Below are 23,396 nucleotides of genomic sequence, written 5' to 3' on the forward strand. Positions count from 1 at the left end.
AGTATGTCTTTATTTAGTGCTAATTTCTTCGGCCTTAATTAATGTTAATCCGGCCTTTACGTAGCAATGATCATGATGGTAGCATAACTGAGTATTAAGGAAGTCTTGCGTCTTATTTATTATTGAATTCAGAACACATTTTTTAATGAAAAAAGCGGATCTACCCAGACAACTTGAAAATTGTTAATGTTTGGTAACTTTTTTTATAGTCTTTATCCTAGTTACCCTTTTCTAGCCGAAAGATGTAGTCTATGGACGTCAAAAGGTTTTGGAAAATTTTTGCAAATTTGAAATTATTTTCTTCGAATTGTGAAGTAAGGGACTGATAAATATCTCCACTTTCTATCGGGTGGAATTTAGGATCACGTTTGGGGGAGAATTCGGGGAGAATACATATGTTTGGTCTGTCAGCTATCGCTGGGACTTGCGAAGCTATAAGGAATTAGTGACTACAATACCAATCACTTGATTGCTGTGACATGGTCCTTCGTCAGGCGGCGTTCCTCTTGTTTTTCTTTCATATATAACATATACTTTAACTCAGTTGTTAAAAAAGGAAATATGCCAAAGATGAGATCGAATTGAAAAAAAATTATTGAAGATTGTCTTTACATTTTAGATTGAAGAATTTTCAGATGCACATAGGAAGACGAATAGGGAATGAAGAAATAGAAAGTATTTAGATATCCATGAAGGAATTTAGAATTTTAAGCTGATCGGAGAGTAGGCACTTAAGAAAAGTGAAGATTTTGGATAGTTTTGATAAGATAGTTTCAGAGTAATCTCAGTGGTTACCGAAGAAAAGTTTTATGTAAGTACGTAGTGCCACCGGGTGATTTTATGACGTTTTATCTTGTCTTACTCTTGGATATATGTCCACAATACGGTCATGCGCTTCCTATAGCTGAGATGGTTGCATAACTTAAGCGTTACAGTGAAAGACATATGCTTCTTTTAATTAACCATAGGTAAATACCTGCCTAATTTATGATCTCGGGAAGATGTTAGTGAAACTGTGCCTTAGCTGGGTGATACTTGAGGAAAAATTGCCTCCTTTCAAAAGCCCTTAAAAATGCAGAGTAAGACCAACCTAATTTGGGTTTGTGACTTGGGACTTTATGGAAAGCATAACCATCGTAGTCCTGTGTCCATCGAAATCGGCATCTGAATTTTCGGTCTATACGATTGGCTCAGCAGAACCGCCGGTTTTCTCTTAACCCTTCCCGCCATACCAAAGCGTCAGATCTGTCTTTATCGACGCAAATGATTCCAGTCGGTCTTCTCCCCGAGTTTCCAGCCGGTCCCGCCGCATGCCTTCCAACCACCGTTCATTCCCATACCGACGATTTCGTGGCCCCGCAACCAAATTAAACCCATTCCACCTCCGTGCTGCAACCTCCTCACCCTTCGGACGGTATGAGATAATACGTGCTATTGATTTTGCCTCGGCCGTGTGGGTGGGTGGGTGGTTGAATTGTCGGAAAGGGGGGGAAGGATTTTGTTGGGGTGGAAGTAGGATCTTGTTCTCTTCATCGCATCCCTCCTGTCCCTTAACAACCTGTGCCGCCGCCGCGCCGCCTTCTCCCTTTCAACCCTTCCTCGTCACCGAAGTCATTCTCTATCCCCATTCCGAGATTGACTCTCTCTGCGGAGGTTGGCTCTGAGTGTGCCACTATCGACTATTTCTCACGCAATCCAAACCACTTTTGCATACTGAGCGGTTTCGGGAACGTATCACTATGAACATATCAGTGAAACTGTATTAAACAGAATAGAATGCAGCGAGGTGATTATTTCGTACGTCAGGGGTCTTCAATCTCTTTTAATGCGAGGGCAAAAACTCGATTTCACATCGTCTGGAGGGCCATAATGCTCCACGTCACTTTAAAATCACATCAATGAAATTATAAAAAAAATTGAAAATGTCTCAATTTGGCGTCATTTATCGCATGTATAGCGTAAAATGAGGTCGTGTGTTGCGGGTTGCCTGCCCCACAAAATTGCCTTCGGGGACACGATAAAAAGTCATTTTCTCGATAATAAAAAGAAATATAGCTCACGTCTTTGGTCTAAAATATGAATCAAAGTCCAGCATTATACCCCAATGTAAAATATGGGTGCTCGCTTAAAGAAAATTCAAATTATTTACATTTTTAACATTTTTCAACAAAAACTTCGAAATTTCAAAGTAAAATGGCGAACAGAAGATATCAACCAATTTGGAAAAAAATCACATCTGTAATACCCATCCAGGTACGCAACTTTTTCCGGGTATTAGAATTCGCTCCTAAAAAAAAGTGGCAAAACGGGGCACCCTAGTATACACTCTATTTTTGGAGAGATAATACTATGGGATGGGCTCATTGTGAAGAATTCAGATCTTGTTTCTTACCACTCTTCGTAGGGATATACTCGTCGCGGGTTTTAGCAGCGGCGTGCTAAGCTCGAATCCGGTGAATATGAAAATGATCAGTGTGGAGAGAGAGTACGAAATGCTCGATTCTTAGAAATCCTGTTTGATTCACATCCAGTTTAATTATTTTCTTTACCGGTGTAATTATAGCTCTTTTTGAGTGACCTCTTGATAATGTATTTCACTCATGATGTTAAGCCACTTTTGCACTCTAAAGTCTTCGCTATATGGCTGATAACATTAGATAGCATTGTATAATGACACCGTCTTGGTCCAGGGTTATCCCGATGAATATTACTTGACTTGAAGAAAACTATTTACCGTGGCTTTACATTGACTCTATGATTTGGCGATGAAAGAGGGGTAAATCTAGCTGCAGAAGTGGACTTTACCTGCAATCTGCATGTATATCTCGCCTCCATTGACGATTTGGTTATTTTCGATCAGAGGCTTTCTTCGCTTCGTTTGGGATAGCTGGTCAAGGTTTCGTTGACTGCATGCAAAGGGAGAATCAGATATAATAATAATAATTTCGTTTATTTTTGTGGGCACTGAGGCCCATGAGAAAATAAGTGTACACGACGCGATGCCCTTTATACGTAAGCCATATAAGACGGTAATAAGAGTGACTGATTTTTTTTTAGGTAGTAAAAAAATCTTACAGCTGAAGTCATAGTCACTTGGAGTCTATTATTGTTTTCGTCGTCTAGGTTTGTGAATAAGGCTGCACAATAATCCAGGTGAGGGAAAACTAATATCTTTACTAAAGAAATTCGTATATCGGGTGTAAGTATTTCTCTGGCTCTGAAAAGTTGATGTAGTGATCCCAAGAATTTACGCCTCGCATAATTATTCAGCTCGTGACTGTAATGCCTTTCTTAGCTATATAAGCGGCTAAGGGTCCCTAGTTACACGTCTAGTAGGGCCGACCAAATCCTTGAATTACGGCGCTACTTATGTTTTACCTAGTGCACGCCCAAAATACGTGAAGTGAATAAAAAATAGCGCAACATTCAACTCGAATTGCGGAATAAATCGATACATTTCAGCGAATAGTAATCTTCATACTGTGTTTCCTTAAATTTGTTGTTTCTATGGCGAAAGCAGTATTTTTAAATATCCAAAATTCACGAAATGTCGGAAATAGGTTATTTTGATTACTTAATCTCAATCTGAAGACAACAGGAAGAGAATTGTATTAGTATAGAGCTTCTGAGAGGTTCACTATGTAAAAATTCAGAGAAAAGGTTGGTGAAGAGTCTGATCTGGAGTGTAGTGCTATACAGTGCAGAAACGTGAACATTTAGGAAGGAGGACGAGAGAAGACTCGAGGCATTCGAGATGTGAGTGTTGCGAAGAATGGAGAAGGTGTAGTGGACGGGGAGGAGGAGGAACTACGAAGTGCTGGACATGGTGGGTGAGAAGAGGCAGCTTTCAGATGAGATACGGAGGAGACAGAAGGTATGGATGGAGGGAATACTTAGCGGGGAGGGGATGTTGAAAACAGTTTTTGAGGGCTGAATGTGAGGTAAACGAGGGAGAGGAAGTAAAAGAATAGGATTTTTAGATAGAATGAAAGGGAGTAGGCCTTATTGTGAATTGAAGAGGGAAGTGCATGATGGAAGGGGAGGATCCCAGATTTCTTCTTAATTACTCCATGGAAACCTACCTAAATCGGTGGAATACTTTAATAATAATAATCTCGGTGATCTCAATCTCGCCTCCTTATGGTTGCGTTAGAGATTTTCATTCTGATGCCACTGTGAGGTTGCCTATCTCTCTCCATCGCTTCATCTTTCTTCTCTCAAATATCCTCACTTTTCCCTTTATCCTCTAATTTTTCCTCCTCCCTTCTTGAGCCCTGTGTCATCGCACTGTCGATTTCTTGTGACCTCCTCTCTGGTCCCTCCACCCACATTCCGCCTCAGGTCGGTTCGATCGTGTCTCCAAGTGCTGCAAATACGTGTGAGGATGCGGGCGAAGAGGATCATCGTGTGGTGTGTGGAGAGAAAATCACTGACTGGCCTGGATGAGATGAGCTCCCCGTAAACCTTTTTTCATTGTTTTTTTAAAACCAAGGACTTGAACTGAACAGTCGAGGTTTTTTTGTGGTCGCTGGCACTTTTTAGCTCCGAACTCTTCCTCCTCCTGCGCCCTACCCCAATGCTATGACGAGAGAAAGAAATTTCATGGACTGCTCTTATAAGGGGCGGGTGCATTGTGGGGAGGAAGATGGGAGCCATTCTGCCCCCATGCCTTAGGGTGACGGAAAGTGGTGTTGGGATAGATTGCGAAGGACGATAAAGCTCTCGCGATGGGGTTTTATGCTTCTCTTTTCTCTCTCAAAGACGTGTTAAGTGTCTATTGCAGTTTGTGGGACAGAAGAAGCGCTACGGATATGTTTTCTTTTTCTTATAATTTTATTGGTCCCAATGCTTTTCCACTATGCTCTCGTCGCATTCCGCCCGTTGCGATGCCATCTTTTGACCGCTGACTATACTTCTTATTCAGAGAAGCCCCACCTCGATTGAGTTTGACCACTGGGCTCAAGTCCTGTGCGTGTTGTCCGATATGCCGCGGATTACAGTCTCATTTTCGCCTAGAAGGGCTATGAAACACTTTGTCTCTTTAGTTATATTATTTATACAGTAAAATAAATTGGTTACTTAAAATAATTTACCTTTGATATTTATTTTATTTATAAGAAATCTTTAAGATTGTTTTTGAGAACTTTTACTTTTCCTGCTCCCACCACATTTTTCTGCCTGATGTATTTTTTGAAAACTTAGTTTTTTCAACATGATTATTTTCATAAATTAAAATCTCTGCCTTTTTGTAGTTAATGGCACTGTGCTCGACCACTTATAGTTAATATTTTATCATATGTTATACTTGGTGATACGGAAACGGAATTTTTTTGGCAGACTCCTCAGTAACGTCCGAGTTCTTTATCCTTTCTCGCATTTTAGTTATTTCCATGTATAGAAATATTGATAGAAATCAAACCTATTGATATCATGTTTATCATTTAAATTCGTGAAAGCAAGTTATCCGTTCATGTCTTGCAATTGTATTTATTTATTGTAAACTATTTGGACTCACATGTATAGCATTTTTCAAGTCCGTCTAGTTAATTTCAGGAATATGATGACTATATCTCTTACCTTAATTTGAGAATAAATGAAAGAACCCGATATTGCATTTTCGTGACAGAATTGATTTTACCAGGGGAATAAAGTATTTTTTCTTATTATCGTATGCTTAATCCATCTTTTTTTAGGCTAGTTATTATTCATTTTTAATTTGTATTGAATTGCAAGTTGTCTAACGTCTGCGTTGCAATCTTAATGGGGTCGGTCTGTATTGGAGCTACCTATTACACCTTTACCCCTGGCATCTTGTGATGCCCTAATACCAGAGTCTAAACAGCTTAGGAATAACGTGCATCGTTTCAAAGGTCTCGTTTCCATGGCTCATTTAATATTTATCCTTCGGGTAATGTCTTAAACTTCATGCATTAGGAATGCCGCCAGACTGCATTGAAGCGAGAGCAGGTGGGAGGCTGGGTCTCGCGTGGTGAGTTTTCGTTCGCCCTGTTGATGTGTTTTGGGACGAGGGCATTATGATAAAAGCTCAAAAGGGAGTTCGCGGACGGGCGGTGTGGGGAGTTTGGCGGGAGGGCCAGGGGGGGGTCGGGCGCCGCGGCGACGCTTCTCCTGGTGGCGTTCGGTCGCTGCCGGGAGTCGGGGAAGCACATCAGTTTTTCATCAGCAGAAACAAAGCTCCTTCTATTCGGCCCGAAAAAGTTTCTTATTGATTAATATTTCAATGGGCCGGCCGTCGCGACAGATGGGTTTTTGTGGACACATCTGATCCTGCTCCCTTGGGCGGAATGATTTTTGCGGTGCACTTCCTGGGAGGACAAAAAGGTTCTTTCATGTAGAATTTATGCCCTAAAGATTGGAACGGGACAATGTTTTTTCGGGGGAGCATTTTGTATAAATAGAGCATGCGGTGCGTCCCATTTCTTTTTATTTTCGGGAGTCGATTATATCTGTAGCCGAATGGGAATGTTTCTTTGCCGTTTCTTTGTAATTCGTTTCACCGTCGTTTCCGCTGGAGCCTTTTAAAATTTTCTATTTCGTCTGTAAAGTTAAATTGCTGTTTTTACTTGGATTTAGCAACCTTCGGCTACGATTTCGGTTTTTCGGGAATATGGTAGGCTAGCGTTACTAGCCGTGGTACAGTATCTGCCCGACTTTTTTCCTGAAGTAGGTATTTAGGCAAAAATAATGTCTGGTAGAAATATGCGTGTGGGAAAATAGGTGAACTTTGGTTTTATTTTAGTTGTAAATAGCGAAAGCTTTGCAATTTCAGTGTTAAAATCGTACACTTTATTTCAATAAAGGATTATTTTTGGTATACTTGCGGCTCTTGCTGGCTGAAATGTGCGAGTTCTTTTAATGCATGAAGAGAGTCCTGCAATTATAATACTCCTATAAGTTATCTTTAATTTTTTTCCCATGATTAAATAAATATTGTTTTTTTAATTGAAAAGCTTTGGGTAGGTATTTTCGGATCAAAAGTTTTCATTTATAAAAGTGTGCGTATAATAACATTCATTCCAGTTTTCAGATCATAGAACCTTTAGCAGCTCTCATCGATATTTATAGTATCTACAATATGGCAAGTATGCTAATTTAATCCTCTGCTTTTAAATGCCTCGAAATCATCAGTCATCATGTCCACTCATACTCATTTGGGGCAATATTGGATAAGGCAAAGAGAACTCCTCGTATACTCCTCGTATTTTGTTATATTTTGAGCATGGCGATTTTCTGAAATATTCCTCTGCTGCCAATATTATGGATGAAGGGAAATGGGTCGTAATAGGATCTTTACGCTATCATCTTCAATGTGCAGCCAAGCGAAATAGAGTCTAATAACAACTTATCAATTTGGATCAACAGCGCGAAAATCTGCTCGAGGAAAGCGAAGAATCAGTCGTTGAATAGAGAGTTAGCGAAAAGGAATAAATACTTGAAACACGGAAAACCGACATGGACTTTTGGCGAAATCCAAAATATTTGCCAAGCTGGGTGTCTGATTCGGGATTTGTGAACAAGTGGAATTTTCCTCAGCGCATATGACTTCTTTTAGTCAGTCATACAAAATTCCTGCCTGTTGAGTGGGATATGTTTGGTATGAGTGGATATTTTTGTTGCTTCCATTCTTCTTATTAATCGCTTGACTACATTTTGGTAGTCAATACAAGCGTACGATTAAATACTCAACCAAACAAACACGAGTAAGGAGATGTGAACTTGATCTGCTCATCCTGCTCTGATCCGTAAGCCTACGTAAAGCCGTTCACCAGCCACTCATTACTTACCTGTTTCGACAAAAAATAAAATATGAGGTTATCATTCAGTTCGTCACGGGTTCTTGAGTTTACCGCCTTATTCAAACACTTCTCTCGCAAAAAAAACGTGGCGTCATTAGGACTCTCTCGTTCCCTGAGCCGTTTTGGTCTGTATTTTTTTTCGATGAAACCCAAACGTAAATAAATTCGAAGAGCTAAAAGAAAACCTAAGTCACAGAATCCGTTACTATTGTCTCCTCATTAATTCCCGAGCCTCATGAATATCTACGTAGGTATTATTTGGAAAACTTAACATGTTTGTACTTTTCACCGAATTCCAAGTGTTTGAAGCTTAATACCGAATCTCATTTATGTACTTTTCCGTATTTGTAATTGAAGTAACGTGCATGAAGAATGATGCGTTGGCTCTACAAACTCAAAACGTTTCAGTCAATCTGTGAACTAGGAGTGTGCGGTTAAATGAATCCTGTTTACATATTTTCTGTTTTGTATTATTTGAACTATAAATAGATATTTTTATAGATCAGAATTACCGTTTGCTACCTAATTCAAATCCTGATGTTTATGTCATGTATATCTCGTAGATGAAGAATAAAGTCTAGCCAAGGAACTGTAGAGGTAGGGAGAGGATAGACATAGGTTAGTTTATAACTTCTATGAAAATCATGATGCATAATGAGCTTATCAGTAAGTGTATTTTTTATTTTTTTATTTTATTTTATTATCAAACCACCGGATACAGCTCTCATTGGCCATTTTACACCGGGGTGTTCAACAAATGTAACAATTAAACGTACACAAACGACCATGCCCTGGACCGGGGAAACCTACCCAGGCGGGACTCGAACCCGCGACCTTTTGTTTGGCAGGCGAGAACGTTACCCCGCCGCCACCGAGGCCGGCAATTCTAAGGCAATTTAGATCCATGAATATTGTGCATTCGTGAAATGATTTTTAGGAATAAAATGCATTACCAGCTATTGTGTTAATCAGGGAAGCGTATGAAATTTTATCTTTTATGCACTGCTTGGAATTTTATTTTAGCCATCGATCAAGTAATATTGAAAACATTGGAACATATGAGTAAATAAAATGTGGAGTTGTAGCAGTCCCTTGGCATTTTATTTAAATTTTACTAGGCACATTAAATTTAAATAGGCACATTGGCATCAGACAGTTCAAAAGGGCCTTCTCGTTATAACTGAAGAACTATAACCTTGGAAGAGCTAACGCTCAATGTTATACTCCTTTTATCTTTTATTAATATCGTTTTATGATCAACAGTCTCGTGTGTTTGTATTCCGTCTCAGCGAAGCTACGGATTTAGTGGATCGAAAACTAAAAGGATTAATGGGCGTGTCATTCGAAAGTTTGAAATATTTTTTAACTATTCGAAGCTACGTACCGTGGGTTCGTTGAAGAATATCCTTTTATGTCGCGTCATTCATTATTTCACTGAGTATTTGCAGAGGCGAGAGTCACGTTAGTGGCATTCCCCCATCACATGAAGACTTCTTGGGAGTTTGACGTATCGAAAAGCATTAAATCACACGAAGGTATCTCTCGAAAATTGGGGAAAGTTACTAGGGGAATTGTTGGACATCGGATTTCCTAAGGCAGTCGATAAGGAAAACGATTTGAGTTTATATGTATTGGTTAATGATTTTAAGATTAATTTTTACGCAGATTGTGTGAAACACTTGCTGATCAGTGTTATTTAACTCCGGATAAATATGCTTCCTCTGTCACCCCAGTTAATTTCTCCATTTCTTCTCTCGTCCTCACTAACATAGATTTGCCTCATATTATAGGTAGGAGTTTTTTTTCAGCCTTTAGACCTCTAATGAAAATATAACGCTCAATAGGAAAAATTGATTTTCCAATCCTAATTTTTTAGTCGAAATATTAACGTTAGAATGCTTTTTTTGTCGCAAATACCTTCGTGTCAATAGTGTTGAGATAATATTGCTAATTTATTGCCACATTCGGCTTAAATCGGTGATATTTTTTCGTGACTTCTGCCGTGAATGCCTCTTGTTTCTGCTCAACGTCGCGATAATATCTGCGGACTGATTTTGTAAATATAACGCCACCTGCTGAAAAAAATAAGTTTAAAAAATGCCTTTTAATCGAACGAAACAATACCGTGGGAGAATGTTTTTTTTTGTTCTGATATCAGAAATTCAAACATTACCGGCGTGATTTTCGTAAAATCCAGCGCACTTGTTAATGGAAGTCATTTCCCAACTGGATGAACGTTTCAGATGTTTTTATTGGGACTAACGTGACACCGAATAAAATCTTTGTTTTACCATTGCGTTGAATGAAATTCGAGTGATTGGATTTATCGGCATTTGATTTTCACGCGATAAGTGAGGGATATTGCAGGGGAGAAAATACCACGTTTGCGAATGTTGGGTTTCTCAATTACTGAATGTAAATTTCTGTGTGAAGGAACTGAAACTAAATTCTCTGGTGGAATTAAATCCGAAATTAATCGAACAGAAGGGAGTGTAGTATGCATTACGGGCGCGGAATACGGTTAAATAACCTGTAATTTATGATTGGACCACATCATACTGCAGACGTTTTCTATTTTCTATCAGCTTGGGGAAGGCTAGAGCCTGCCAATGTTCAGCCAATGCAACAATTATTTTCCTTTATTCTATATAGCAACGGCCACGTGCTTCTTATTTCATTGGTCGATAGTTTCAGCAATGGTGTTACCGAGAAAAGTTGTATGTTAATATTAATTTCTGCATATTTTCATTAAAATACTTAACAGGCAAGAACATGATTTAATTCCATGCGTCTGGCAAATGAGAAAATTATCGAATTTACCTAAGCAAACATAACTCTTCAATCCATGCATTGTCATTTTTTTCTCACGTAGACGAAAATGCAGCCTAGAAAGCGTCTTTTCGCCATGAATGGTTGGAATATTACGCGTTCTATCCGATTTTGCTTCTCTGCCTGCCCTTTTTCATTTAAATCATTGGGTGAAGTTATGATCAATTGCAAATTTGATGCGTCTGAAAGGCACTAAATACTTTAGGTAATAATTTATGGGTTATCTGTGAATTTTTCTCCTCTTCCAAGGAATGAAAGTCTCGAGTAATTAAAGGTTTTCATCTTTTTTATGCTTAGCAAATATGAAGTAAATAATGAAATTTTAAGCCGCTAGCTACAACTTTATTGCCCTTTGTAGCTTGTTTGCTTTGAATAACTTAAATGTGAATATATTATCTTCTCACACAAATTTCCAGCCACAATAAACAAAAGGCCTCGACCGATTTAATTATTTATTTACTCGCTGTTTATCGAGCGAGCGCAATCCAAACATTCTGTTTTGTTTGACCTTGGGACAGCATTGAATTCCCAACCACCCCCTTTCTCCACCGAAGTCTCCTCAGTGACGTTTAGTCGCCTCAAGTTTCTTCGAGTATGCTGTTAAACAATTCCATTTATCAAATCACCGAATCGTTTTCTCGACAGATGTTCGTTCACTTTTTATAAAATCTTTAACAGCTTATTGGGCGTTGACTTTTTCGCTGTATTAAATTACAATTAGGACTTGAAAAAGTAATGAATTATAAATAATCAGGTACAAAGATATTTCCTAACTGCTTTTAATAATATTAATTACCTTAATTTCGATGGTTAGATGAATATAAGTAAATAAAGTAAAAGTACAATAAATAAATATTTAAACATTTGAAACGATAATATGTCCTTTATAATTTTTTACTCAAGCATTGGTGGAGGAAGTCTATGAAATTAAGCGTAAAAAGTGTCAATAATTAGTGGTTTCATGGGTAGAATGAAGGGAAATAGGTTTGATGCCAATTATGCAGGATACGAATATTCCGAGGTAAAATATTATGTTTGGTAATTGAGAAATTGTAAGTGATTGCTAAATTTACCGTGTGTTGTTAATAATTGAAAGTTAAAAAAATTTATGTTTTTTTGGTGATTATCTTATTTATCACCGGCCTTTCCTCATTTTGTCGAATTTCACTCGGTTTCGGGTGTATCATTTAATTATGTGTTTGTAATGCTATATATTTAACGAGCAGTCATGATTTTTAGCTCCTACCTAATTACAGATGTTTAGCTTACATCAGCTTTTCAGGTTTTCTAAAAATTAGTCAAAAGTTGTTTCATACAGGTTGAGCTGTTGTATTATATTCTTTTTCGAGGCACTATTGTGTCCTACTCGTCTTTATGGTAGCATAATCCTTACTTATGGATTCTTTCCTACTCAACCCGTAATATGCTCACTTTGATAAGATTGCGCGGGTAAGAGTCTTCACTGCAGCGCTTCGAAAATGTTTAGTTGAGACAGAGAGGCTCACGTGACTTGGGTAAAGCGTGTCTCCGTCCCTCTCTCCACGTTCCGAGAAGAGTTCATCGCCCATGGACGTCGTTTGCATCGGTCATAATGGCCTCGTCACCGTAAAGGCATCTTCGTCGATTTCAAATTATATGAGATAGAGAGAGAGAGAGAAACCGTTCGAGAGGGGTATTAAGTGACGAATCGGTCGTGGATACTCAAAATGGCCGACTTAGGCGGTGTAAAAGGATTTTTATGGGGGTGGGGGTGGAGTACGTTTGGGGTAGGGAGGGGTAGTTCGAGAGAGCGGAGGAATCGGTGTCGCATGGATTTTCGTCTCCGTGAAAGCGGCCTTTCGTCTCCTCCAACCCCCTCTCCCCACCCACCCCCGCCTCCAACCGCAACCTCCACCCTCCCCCCGCTTGTACTCCTTTTTGCCAATCAATGGGGAAAACATTGCGATAAAGTACATAGTGGAAGAAAGGAATGGCGGTGAAACGCAATAAAGATTTTATAGACCTTACCTTTTCCCCATTAAAATAAAAACAATATTTCATTGTTATTGCCTAGCAACGTTCCAGTCTTCCCAAACCCCGCCCCTTCCGCGGCGATACCCTTTTCCCCCCCACCCTCCTTGCAACCATTTCACTCGTCTCCCCCCACCACTCGCGGCTAACCCCTCACTCCACACACGCCGCGCCACTTCCTATTCTCCATAGAAAGAAAATGCCCTTCCTGCAGTGAGGATTTATAACCGAGAGCACGGCAGTTTTCCTTGGAAATGTCCCGGTGCCTGCTCAGAACAATACTCCCATCATATATTTTATACTATAATGTGTCTCGGTATGCAGTTCAATGCCTTTCTCAGTTTATTATTTTTATTTCAGACCTTTTACATCATTGTCTGCCACATTTCGCGCCCAAAAATAAACGGAAATTGTGAAACTGCATGAGAATGTTCGTAATATACGGCCCATAGCGGTGCATGCGTCGGAATTATTGGAGATAGTCTGATGTGCAACGTTCGCATGGAACATGTATTTTCTTGATTTAACTTTCAGGATTAATATCACGGGTAATTTATTCAGGTGTCCATTCGGTCATATTTTTTGATATTTTTCTCATATATTCCTCTTTCCAGAGCTATCCGAAGGAAACATAACCTAATGGCCACTAGAAGTTCTTGTCCCGCAATTTATTTACGTGAAACGGTGAAGTTTCTTTATTATTGGTTGCAAAAGACTTTTTGACGGCGCGTTATTGCTCAGTTGGATTTTGGCAATCGGGATCATCGCTATTCGGCTTCTCTTGAACATTTTCTTGCCTTCAAGGACTAAATTTTGACCTAAAAGATCGCTTTATAGGCAGTAAACATGCGCGCTGGTTCTGGGATGACTTCTTTGCTGGAAGTAACCAGTCTGATCTGTTTTTCATATGTCAAACATCCCACTTTCTGATTTTTAGTCTATGTCATTGGGTCCAACTTTTTATACTGCTAATTGATCTTGTTTAATTTTCCTCTTCCTGTAATTATTATTATCAGCTATGCCTTTGAACTCCTACGTGACTATATGTCGATTTATTTGAACAGTAAATTTGGGGAGTGGACTTTTCATTATCAAGGTTTTGTATTCCTACTCGTTTTAAAATTTTCGGGGGAAATAGTTTCATTGGTTGGATTATTGTTTGAAGAGTTATATTTCTTTCTAAATCGGTAACTTGTAAGAAATAAGGCCTAGGAGCTAAACTTGATCAAATTTTGTTGAGTAGTTTTTATCGTTCGTTTTTTTTTTAAGGCTGTGGGCAGTAAATCAGTTGCTATCCAGCTTTCTGCCTCAACGAAATCCACTTGTTAGCTCTCGTGTGCCATATTTACTAAGTAATTCAAGGAAAACTGAGTTTCTTTCGAATGCCAGGTTTTTTCGCTTTAAAATTATATCAATTAATGCCAGACTGCCTAACTTAAATGATAAATGTTTACTTAAGGTTTGTATGGGACCATATTTCTGGAACATAGAAAATAGAACGCCAGTCCGACTTGAACGAGTGGATCGAACATAGGAATCAATTTTTTCGGATAAAATGATTATTGGGAAGTATTTATTCAGCCTTTCTCTTCTGTGGAAATCCTCCTCGGTAGTTCGCTGAAGAAGAAGGATGTTTCGTTTCCCTTTTAGTGGTTGTACGATAATCAAGTGCAACTTCTCGATTTTGAACAACCGGAAGTTTCTCAGCTACATTTAAGTTCCGAGGCCTCGCAGTATTCCACAAGTGGCCCCTAATGAACCATGCACCCGCATGTGATCATCATTTATCACATTCTCTGTTTATTTTTAATTTTTAGTGAAACTGAATTTTTATTTGTAAATTAAATTGTTTTAGATTGGATTATTTGCTTTTTATTGGTGCTCATATTTAATATAAGACACGGTCTCCGGCGTTACTCGTGGAACTGCTTCATCATAAAATAAAATAAAAATACTTTGTTCTATTCCACACTTCTTTTTAAATAGTACGACCCGGGTTTCTGCATATCATGCTATCATTAGGCTGATGGTATCTATAACCTGAATGATAGCATGATATCCAGAAACCCGGGTCGTACTATTTAAAATAAAGTGTGTAATAGAAAAAAGTATTTTTATTTTATGCTCATATTTACGTCCATTTTTCTCTTTATAATTTTTTTTAATTCTCAAACCACCGGATACAGCTTTTATTGGCCATTTTATTCCGGGGTGTTCAACAAATGTAACAAGTAAACGTACACAAACGACCATGCCCTGGACTGGGGAAACCTACCCAGGCGGGACTCGAACCCGCGACCTCTTGTTTGGCAGGCGATAACGTTACCCCGCCGCCACCGAGGCCGGCAAATTTGCTGAATTAGGTAATAATGATCACTTTTCATCAAATCCTCGTTTAATTTTTCTACTCAAGTGTTGAGTTTTTAATCTCATGCCCACACTCAAGGTGACATTGGCGCTTTTTGTGATCAACTGATGAATTGTCATTGAAATCAACTTCAAAACGGCTTATTTTCATTGACTACGGATTTTAAATGCTGAGTAACGTACGTAACGAACGCAAGCATGCTTGGAATAGTTCATTAAATGAAGTAACCTCGTAGGTAATGGGTTCGTCCCAGTGCAGCAGTGAGCTCTCGTTGAGGGAAATGGAAAACAGGGAGGGTTAAGTGCGGAAAAGAAAGATATGACCGAGAAGAGAACATATGACTGCTGCGGTGCGCGAAGCTGGTACCTCGGACCCAGCGTTTGCGGACGCCTGTGGTTTAACTCGGGCTAGGAATGCAGTCAATTCCGATCGTCTCTTTTTTTCACCCCTCCCCCCGTGCAGTCCAGTCTTTCCCCGTCCGTCCATCCCTCCCTCCATTGTTTCGCTTTTGTTTTTATTCCCTTTTTTATCTCACTCGATTATGTACGTGTGCATGTGAGCGAGTGTGTTGAGCTTCCACGGCTTCGTCGCCGCGGTCCGTTCTTTTTATTTCATTTCGCATTTGTTTTTTTAACCACCGGGTCGCCATGGAAAGGGAAACTGATTACCATTCGTTGATAGCAGGGGACGCGGACGATTTCGCTTTTCCTCTCGCTTGTGCTAACTCGAGAGTGTGATTTTATTTTGTTTTTGTCAGCATCTCTTTCATTAGAATGTTTGTTTTCAGCGGATTTGGCGATTTAATTTTTAAAAAAATTTATTTCGGCAGGAATTTCGGGGACCGCAATAAAGCTGGGAAAATAATGGGGAAGGAAATATTTTCGATTCGCCGTGGATTGTGGAGCGTAAGCGATTGAGGAGCAAAATGACTTTTTACCTCAGCATTGTTGTTGAAGTAGGCGCCGTTATTTGTAGGAGTGATTAACTTCCCTCTCATCAGCTTTCTCTTTTACTTGGCAGAGTAGCTCGTCCGAGTATTTAGCTGAGAGTTTTTGCGCTCCTACCTTTTTCACATTTTATGCTGTGGTTTCTATGAATCAGAGCATGAGTTATAATTAATTTAACTTTGCTCTCTTCCTAATATCAATCGAATATATTGAATGAATCGTTTCCTGAGTGGTGGGGGGTAGTTTTGTCATCAGAACGTTAGAGAAAAATCGAAAGGATATTTAATGGGGAGAAGAAATTAATAGTTCTTATCGTGAAAACTAACTATTGAACGTGTGGTACGGTGAGTTTTCCCGATATTGCCAAATTACTTCACAAGAAATATTAATTTAGTTTCTTTGGAATTTTTTGCACCAATATTACGAGGGAATGTTCCGTGTAGTCACTGGTAATGACACAGTTTTTTAAATGCGCGTTTTTTTTCAGCATTAGCATTCGCACAACCATCAAGCCCGTTTTTGGAAACAATTTCTACAAAATTACGAAGTTGACGAATTTCGGGATACAACTCAATGCAATTAAGGGATTAAAAAATGCCAACTTGCACGGGAGCCCAAATTAAATTTTGCGAAATAAAATATCCTCTCGGGTGGCTTTAAGCTTAATTTCTACGAATAACCTGCTGAGCGAAGAGGAACGATTCATTATACCAGAGTGGTCGACATGACTTAGATTAAATACTAAATCCGTTGTCGTAAAATGTCTAGTGGAGGGATTGTAAAATAAATAGGTTAAAATTGGATACAGTGTCCCAAACGCAGCAGGATTCAATATTAAATCCTGATTGATACGAAAAACATATTAAGTGACGCCAAGTGTGGCTTTCTGTCTATGTATCATGACCACACGTAGTTGTTTTTGTCATCCGTTTTGTTACGGGGACCTTAAAAATAATTTACCCACTTGACGAACGTCGAAGGTTTTTTTAAAACAATCATGAATTGCAAAATATATAATAAGTAGATTATTGTCCTACCAAATTGTTGTTACACAATAAAATATAAACCGTAAGCTAATGTGTTGGGCTATTGGAAGTGTATGTTAAATCAGCTATATATAGCTAAAACTAACTTGTTAAAACCAATGGCTGACAATTTTGGGCGTCTAATCTTTATTTTTTGTTTTTCTATTTTTTCAGTTCCGGATGCCTAATGGTGTTTTAAGTCTTCCACTCATTTTGCTCAACGGAAATTGGGAGTTGAGATTTTCCTTGGCGGTCCTGATGGTTCATAGCCAGAACTACTTGGAAGGGTGTCCCGGTAAGTACAATTTTCTTTTTAAAGTACCACATTTTGGCATCCACTTAATTTTTCTCTTTGGTAGACTAATGATAAAAATAATGAAATACGTATCAGACTTAGTCCATAACCTAATTTAAACGAACGGCTATTATACTAGGAGTAATTATTGTTGGTTTAATTAGCAGATTATTTTTAGAGTTCAGTTAAAACATTTTGAGAATTGTTGAGGAGTAGCTCTCATTTGAAGAACATTTTAGAATAAATGCATATTTTTAATTTTAAAATCTGCCAGAAAAAGATAATTACACTTTTTAAGGCGCGCTATAAAAACTTTGGTTGAAATTTATGAACATTACCATTTGATTCAAACTTCATATTTTTCACATTCTCAAACCGATTGTTAAAATTACCGCTTAATGAGTAAATGATTCCTGCTAAACTCTCTCCTGATTGGAGTTTATAAGGACTCGGGTAAAATGTGCTGTGAGACTGTTTCTGTCATTATGAAGCTATGTTCTTATATGAAAAAGATGAATGGTTATCCATATAAATTATTTCGTCGTAAATTCAGTTTTGTTCTAAGTTATTTGTTCCTCTCTTGTCCTCTTTAATACTTATCTTTATCTAAAGCATTATTGTAGGAAATATCAATTATTTTCTTTTCGCGCTTTCGTAAATTAAAATTTTTATCAACTTACGCAAATGGAGTGGTCTTCTGCTAAATATGTAATCGGGGTTACGATAAAGGGCCTGTCATGCATTTGCTAAAAACAGGTTAACATGATAAGGCATGCGCATAAACGTACATTGCTTGCTTTTTTTATCCCGAGTCGAAGGCGATGCGACGTAAGATTTACGTTTTAAAATTATAATTTTCGCGGAATTCAACTGTTTATTAGAAATAGTTTCACAGTGGTAGGGTGTGAAATTCATCATGGCTTATGTAATGCGTTATATTTCTTGATTAAATCTGGCAAATAATATGCCTGCAGTACGTTATTTAAAAGTTACTATCGGACCTATCGTAACCTTAATATTTTGCTTTGACTTTTTCGATTTGTCGCGCTTTTGAAAATTGGAAACGAAGTTGTGCAGGTAACTTGCAAGCTTTAGGATATTTAGGTAGCCTCTTAAGTCGCGTTTAATCCCTCGCCTATTGTCATGGAAACTTTAACCGTTCCATGTGTATCAATTATGTTTATTATTTTTTTGCGTGAAGTTGTCCCTGACTATACGTGCAACACACATTAATATAACCTCCTCATTGAAATTTTTAATGCAGTAATTATCACAAATATCCTATTTTGACGTCATCGTCATCGGCGATTAAATAGTCATCATAATCACTGGTCAACAATCTTAAGATTGGTTTGACACAGCTCTCCACTCAGTTATCCTGTCATTTAATCTTTTCACTCCTACGTATTTCTTCTCATTCACATCTTTCTTTACCTGCTCCATATATTTTGTCGAAGTCTTTCTTTTCCGTTCTTGCCATCCACTTGTCCCTCAACGATTGTCTTCATCAGGCCATCATGTCCCAAGTGCCTATAAAGTTGTTCCGTCTTCTTATTAAGGTGTTCAGGAGGCTTGTCTTCTCTTTTACTCATTTTAGGACTTCCTCATTGCTCGGTCGATCCATTTGATCATCATAATTCTTCTGTAACACCACATATCGGAAGCCTCTACCTTTAAATTCTCTGCTACTGTCATTTTCCATGCCTCCCTTACTTAGAGAAGCATGCTTCAAATGTAAGTTCTGATAAAATGTTTCATTACTTCTATGTTTCATTTTCCCGCTGTAAGTAGATATTTCAATTTGTGGCATGTTCTCTTCACCTGGGCTATTCTGCTAATGATTTATTTCTTTCTTCTCTCATCGTTAGCTATCGTGCTTCCCAAATACCAGAAATCTTCCACCTTTTCCAGTTTTTGTTTCCCTATTTTAATGTCAGTCCTGGCTTCTTCTCTTTTGCTGCGCACTTATATCTTGGTTATCTTCATGTTTATTTTCAGCTGATATTTACCCATTACCTACCCTCCCCATATTTACGGGTTAAATCATATTCTTGGAATTCGGCTCGAAATCAACATCGAGAGACCTGTCTATGCGTGTGACGTATCAGAATCGCTTCGTGTGCTCCGCAGCCTTTCCCAAGTATCCCTAAATGGCTTTATGCATTAGAAGGAATCCCACCTCTCCGTCCTACCATTCTCTTGCGTTTCAAAGGGAATCTCTAAAGGCAGCCGTGCATTCCCGCGTCTCTGGAATCGCTGGTAACATTAAAGAATGGAGTCATCAACGTGGCCTTTACATTCGCGTTGCGAATGTTCCGCATTATATGTCCAGACATCTAGCGGCTTCAATTGCATTGTTGTTTTTTTATTTGCGTTCACTTCACTTGATAGTGCACCATGAGGGTCCGTACTTAACTGTTTTAAATATGCCTACTTGTATTTTCCATGAAATCTGCTTTTGCGTCTAATGTACTGCGCTTAGCCAAAGTTTGCAGTTACTTATATGTATCAAGCGAAAAGTATTGAGTCTGTAAATCTTACTGTTTGAACTAAGTATATCGTTTACACGTTCAAGCTATATTTTCACCTACTTGGTAAAACATTTGCTAAACTGTAAGTTAAATATTTTCCGAGTCCGATGTTGTGCAAATTGTTAATCGTCGTCCTCTCATTGTAGTTATGAAAGTCATCGAGTATTGAGTTATCATCGCCAGGACAGTTTTTATGATGTAGATAAGTCTCACGGTGGTTAAGTCTTACCAAGCTTTGTTTCTTTCAGTAAGTTTTTATTCAGACGTTTTGTCATTTTTATTCTCAATGAGGGAAACTTAAGCTTAAACTCATTGTTTTGCAAGGCTCTTACGAGAAAAATTCTAATGAGTATTTTCAAAATTGTTAGGGATTTTTTGCACTGTTTTATTGGCACAATTTGAGGGAATAGGTTATCTTCATTCATTTTTGCCAATATGGCTGAATTGGTTAGTTGCATTTTCAAGAGATAATAAGCGTAATCATACTATTACTTAGAGTGATCCGAAGTGGTTTAAATTCTCCGACCTCGTTTGCGGGCAGGTAGATTCCTCGATGCTAACACGAAGGTCACTGCTTAAGAGTTTCTCTTATGTAGGTTCTGCTTATAAAATGTAACAGGACGTGCATTTATCAGCTTTTACCTTTTTCTATCCTTCCGATGTAAAAAGCTCACTGTTTGCTGTTCTTGGGGATATATGTAAAATTGCCACATAAATAAGGATACACCGTACATATTATTATAAGTTGTAAAAATCCCCTCTGTTGCTTACATTAAACTGTCAAATTTGAATTTTCACGTAAGTTACATACATTTAGGCAACGGAGCAATGGCTTTAGGTGTTCCTACCATGAACCGTATTTAAAGAATTTAATGCTTCGGGCGAATTGGACAACCCGTTCATGAAATCATTGTTTATAATCATTTCTGTCATCTGACATGCAAGTTTTGTGGTTGTGAGAAAATGAGAATGGTTCGGGCGAAAATTAATCGTAGACTGCAAATTCATTTTCCGTGCAATCAGTAAAAATAAATTGTAGTTATTAAGAGAAAATGCAATTGTAGAGCAACGGTTAGTGAGACCACTGGAACGAGATTGTGCGGTTAGAATGTTGTAAAAGATTGCCGTGTGTTCATTTAACATGATGGGGTGGGGGAAAGGGCGACTAATGCTGCGGTCTCCACCCTACTTTACAAATTTCATTTTTCCCGTAGTTTAATTTTTCAATTCGCCAGTTACGGAGCAATCCGTCTTTTTTCGGCAACATGGGAAATTGCGGAACACGTGGCAGAAAATTATAAAAGAAAACAAATGACAGGCACACACCGCTGTAATTGCTTTCTGCAGAACTCAGGAAGACGTATTTTTCCATGATTTACGAGACCTATTGCGAGAACAAACCCGGTATTACAGTCGGTTTTTCTGTAAGTGTCAAAATCAGGGTGGAATTACGTTGCGCAAATTAGAAAATTGCATTCACGCGCCCCGTCGCGACGTTTTTTTTATTTTTTTGAAGTGAAACAAGTCTGAGTGAATTAAAAGCTTTTTATCAAATTCCCCTCCCTACAATAAATTGAAATATCAACGGCTCGAGTTGCAAGGCACGTGCGGACCAAATGGCGAGAATGTCAGTCACTTGTCTAGTTCCGTCCTGTAGCACGTCGTAGGTGCCTTTTCCAACCCTTCCCTACGTTTTCTACACTTAATTTCTCTCTCCCCGAATACCTCTTCCCCTTCAACCAACTTACGACTCGTTACATTTCGGTGCGCAAATATTTCCTCGTGAATAGTGACGCATATCCGAAGGGAGTTATATTTTTTGATTGAATTCTTTTTTTGTTTCCCTTTTATTTGGTTCTTGTCAAGTTTCTACGTGCGATGACTTTTTTTCTTCTCATTTTCTTATCCTTCTCGATAAGTCTTTCCAAAAATTTTGCATTGCTGTTTTGAGTGTATGAAAAGACCGTGCAAGGTTTTGAATCTTGACGTGCGTAAATTCTTCATTTCAAAAATTCAGTTGGAACATGGTTTTAAGTTTCCCGGGGCAATTTTATTTGGTCCTCTTAAATCTGTGGATTTTACAGATTTGAAGGAAGCAATTCTCTCTGATATCGAAGTCAATCTTGTGGTATTTATTATCTGATGGACGTGCCCTATTTGCCTGACATAATAATGATAACACTCAGGATCTCCGCCTGCTTCCTCGGCTCCTGACCGTGAATTTTCAGTCTGGAGTAGCCTTTTTTGCTGATATCGCTGTATCCGCTCCATTGCCTTTCTTGTAATCTCCTCATGCACTCAATGTTTTTATCAAAGTTTTGTGTTTGCTTGTGTGGTGCAAATGGAGTTAATGTGTTGTAAAAATTATGAACTTATGCGTGGAATTTTATAATTTTGAAAAAAGATGATTATTTCGGTATTGTATTTTTTTTAGTTTTTGGCAATCCAATCTTTTTTGTATTTTATATTATCTTCTTCCTATTGATACATATTATCATAGAATGAATGAAATTTATGTTATTTTTTATTGGCTGTAGTTTTCCTCTTCAACATTAAATAATATAGTGTTGATTAATGTCTCGGAATAATTATTAGACCTCGTTAGTCGTCGTTAATCAATATTAAACAATTGAGGTCAAGATAAATAAAAAAGTAATCGTTAAATATAGTTTGATTTAATAGTTACATATAAGCGCTTACTGAATAAAGATATCGATGTTTTCTGCCGCAAAATCTCTTTCCCTCTGTCTTAGCGCCTGTCAAGTTGCTACTCCAAGTCATAGAGAAAATAGTGAGAGTTTTGTAGGCCATATTTAAATTGGGTGATAAATGTAAATGTTTCTCTAGAGTAAAACCTAGTCTTGGCTAGCTAGAAATTTTTCGCATAAAATGCCACAGCGTTCATCTAGAATGGATTGCGCGTAACTTCCATACGTCTACCTTATCTATTCGGACGTCACCGTTATGTGCATGAATTTATCATGCCGCGAGGAAGGAAGGCAGCGAGTAGAGGCTAAAAAAGGCCGCACCACGAAATGCCCCACGTAGACACCCCCAATCATATTGAGGTGCAGGAATTTTTCAAGGGGTTGGCCACCAGCATTACAAGTAAAATGTGCCCTTCCCCGTTTATTATATACGTGAATATTTTTTAAAAACTTTGTATATAAAAGAGCTATTAATAAGGGAGTATCAACGTTTAGAACGTCATATTAAGTTGCGTATTGTGAAAAATTCCCGATCCCCCATTTTTCATTGGGAGTACTCAAATGATCCACGTTTACCTGCCTAAACTGAAGGAATACGTTTCATATACCCCCCCTCAGTTGGTGACATCCCCATCAGACACTTCTAGATATATGCCCATGTGCATGACTGCTGGAATATTCGTAGCTGGGTAAAGTAGTGAAAATGGAACACGATTAAGGAAAAGGCTGCGTGTGATCATCAACCTTGCCGCTCAAAAAACTAACAATACGCTTGCTGAACTCTTTCCATAATGCTTAGCGAACGTGCATGCACAAACCTTCCCGCGTTCACTCGCTCACATGATCCGTCGCCGTGTGATATCCAC

The 23,396-nt window shown here is 38.4% G+C and overlaps 1 protein-coding gene across 1 annotated transcript in view; it reads left to right on the forward strand.

The window, feature by feature from the left end:
• The window catches only part of LOC124159763 (protein bric-a-brac 2-like), a 779,585-nt gene that overhangs the window by 490,762 nt on the left and 265,427 nt on the right, over positions 1 to 23,396 (forward strand). Inside the window, exon 11 of the mRNA XM_046535677.1 lies at positions 17,171 to 17,291. The gene's annotated coding sequence lies outside the window, so the exon portion shown is untranslated. The remainder of the gene's footprint in view (positions 1 to 17,170; positions 17,292 to 23,396) is intronic.

Source organism: Ischnura elegans, chromosome 5, assembly GCF_921293095.1.
Source record: "Ischnura elegans chromosome 5, ioIscEleg1.1, whole genome shotgun sequence".
NCBI lineage: Eukaryota > Metazoa > Arthropoda > Insecta > Odonata > Coenagrionidae > Ischnura > Ischnura elegans.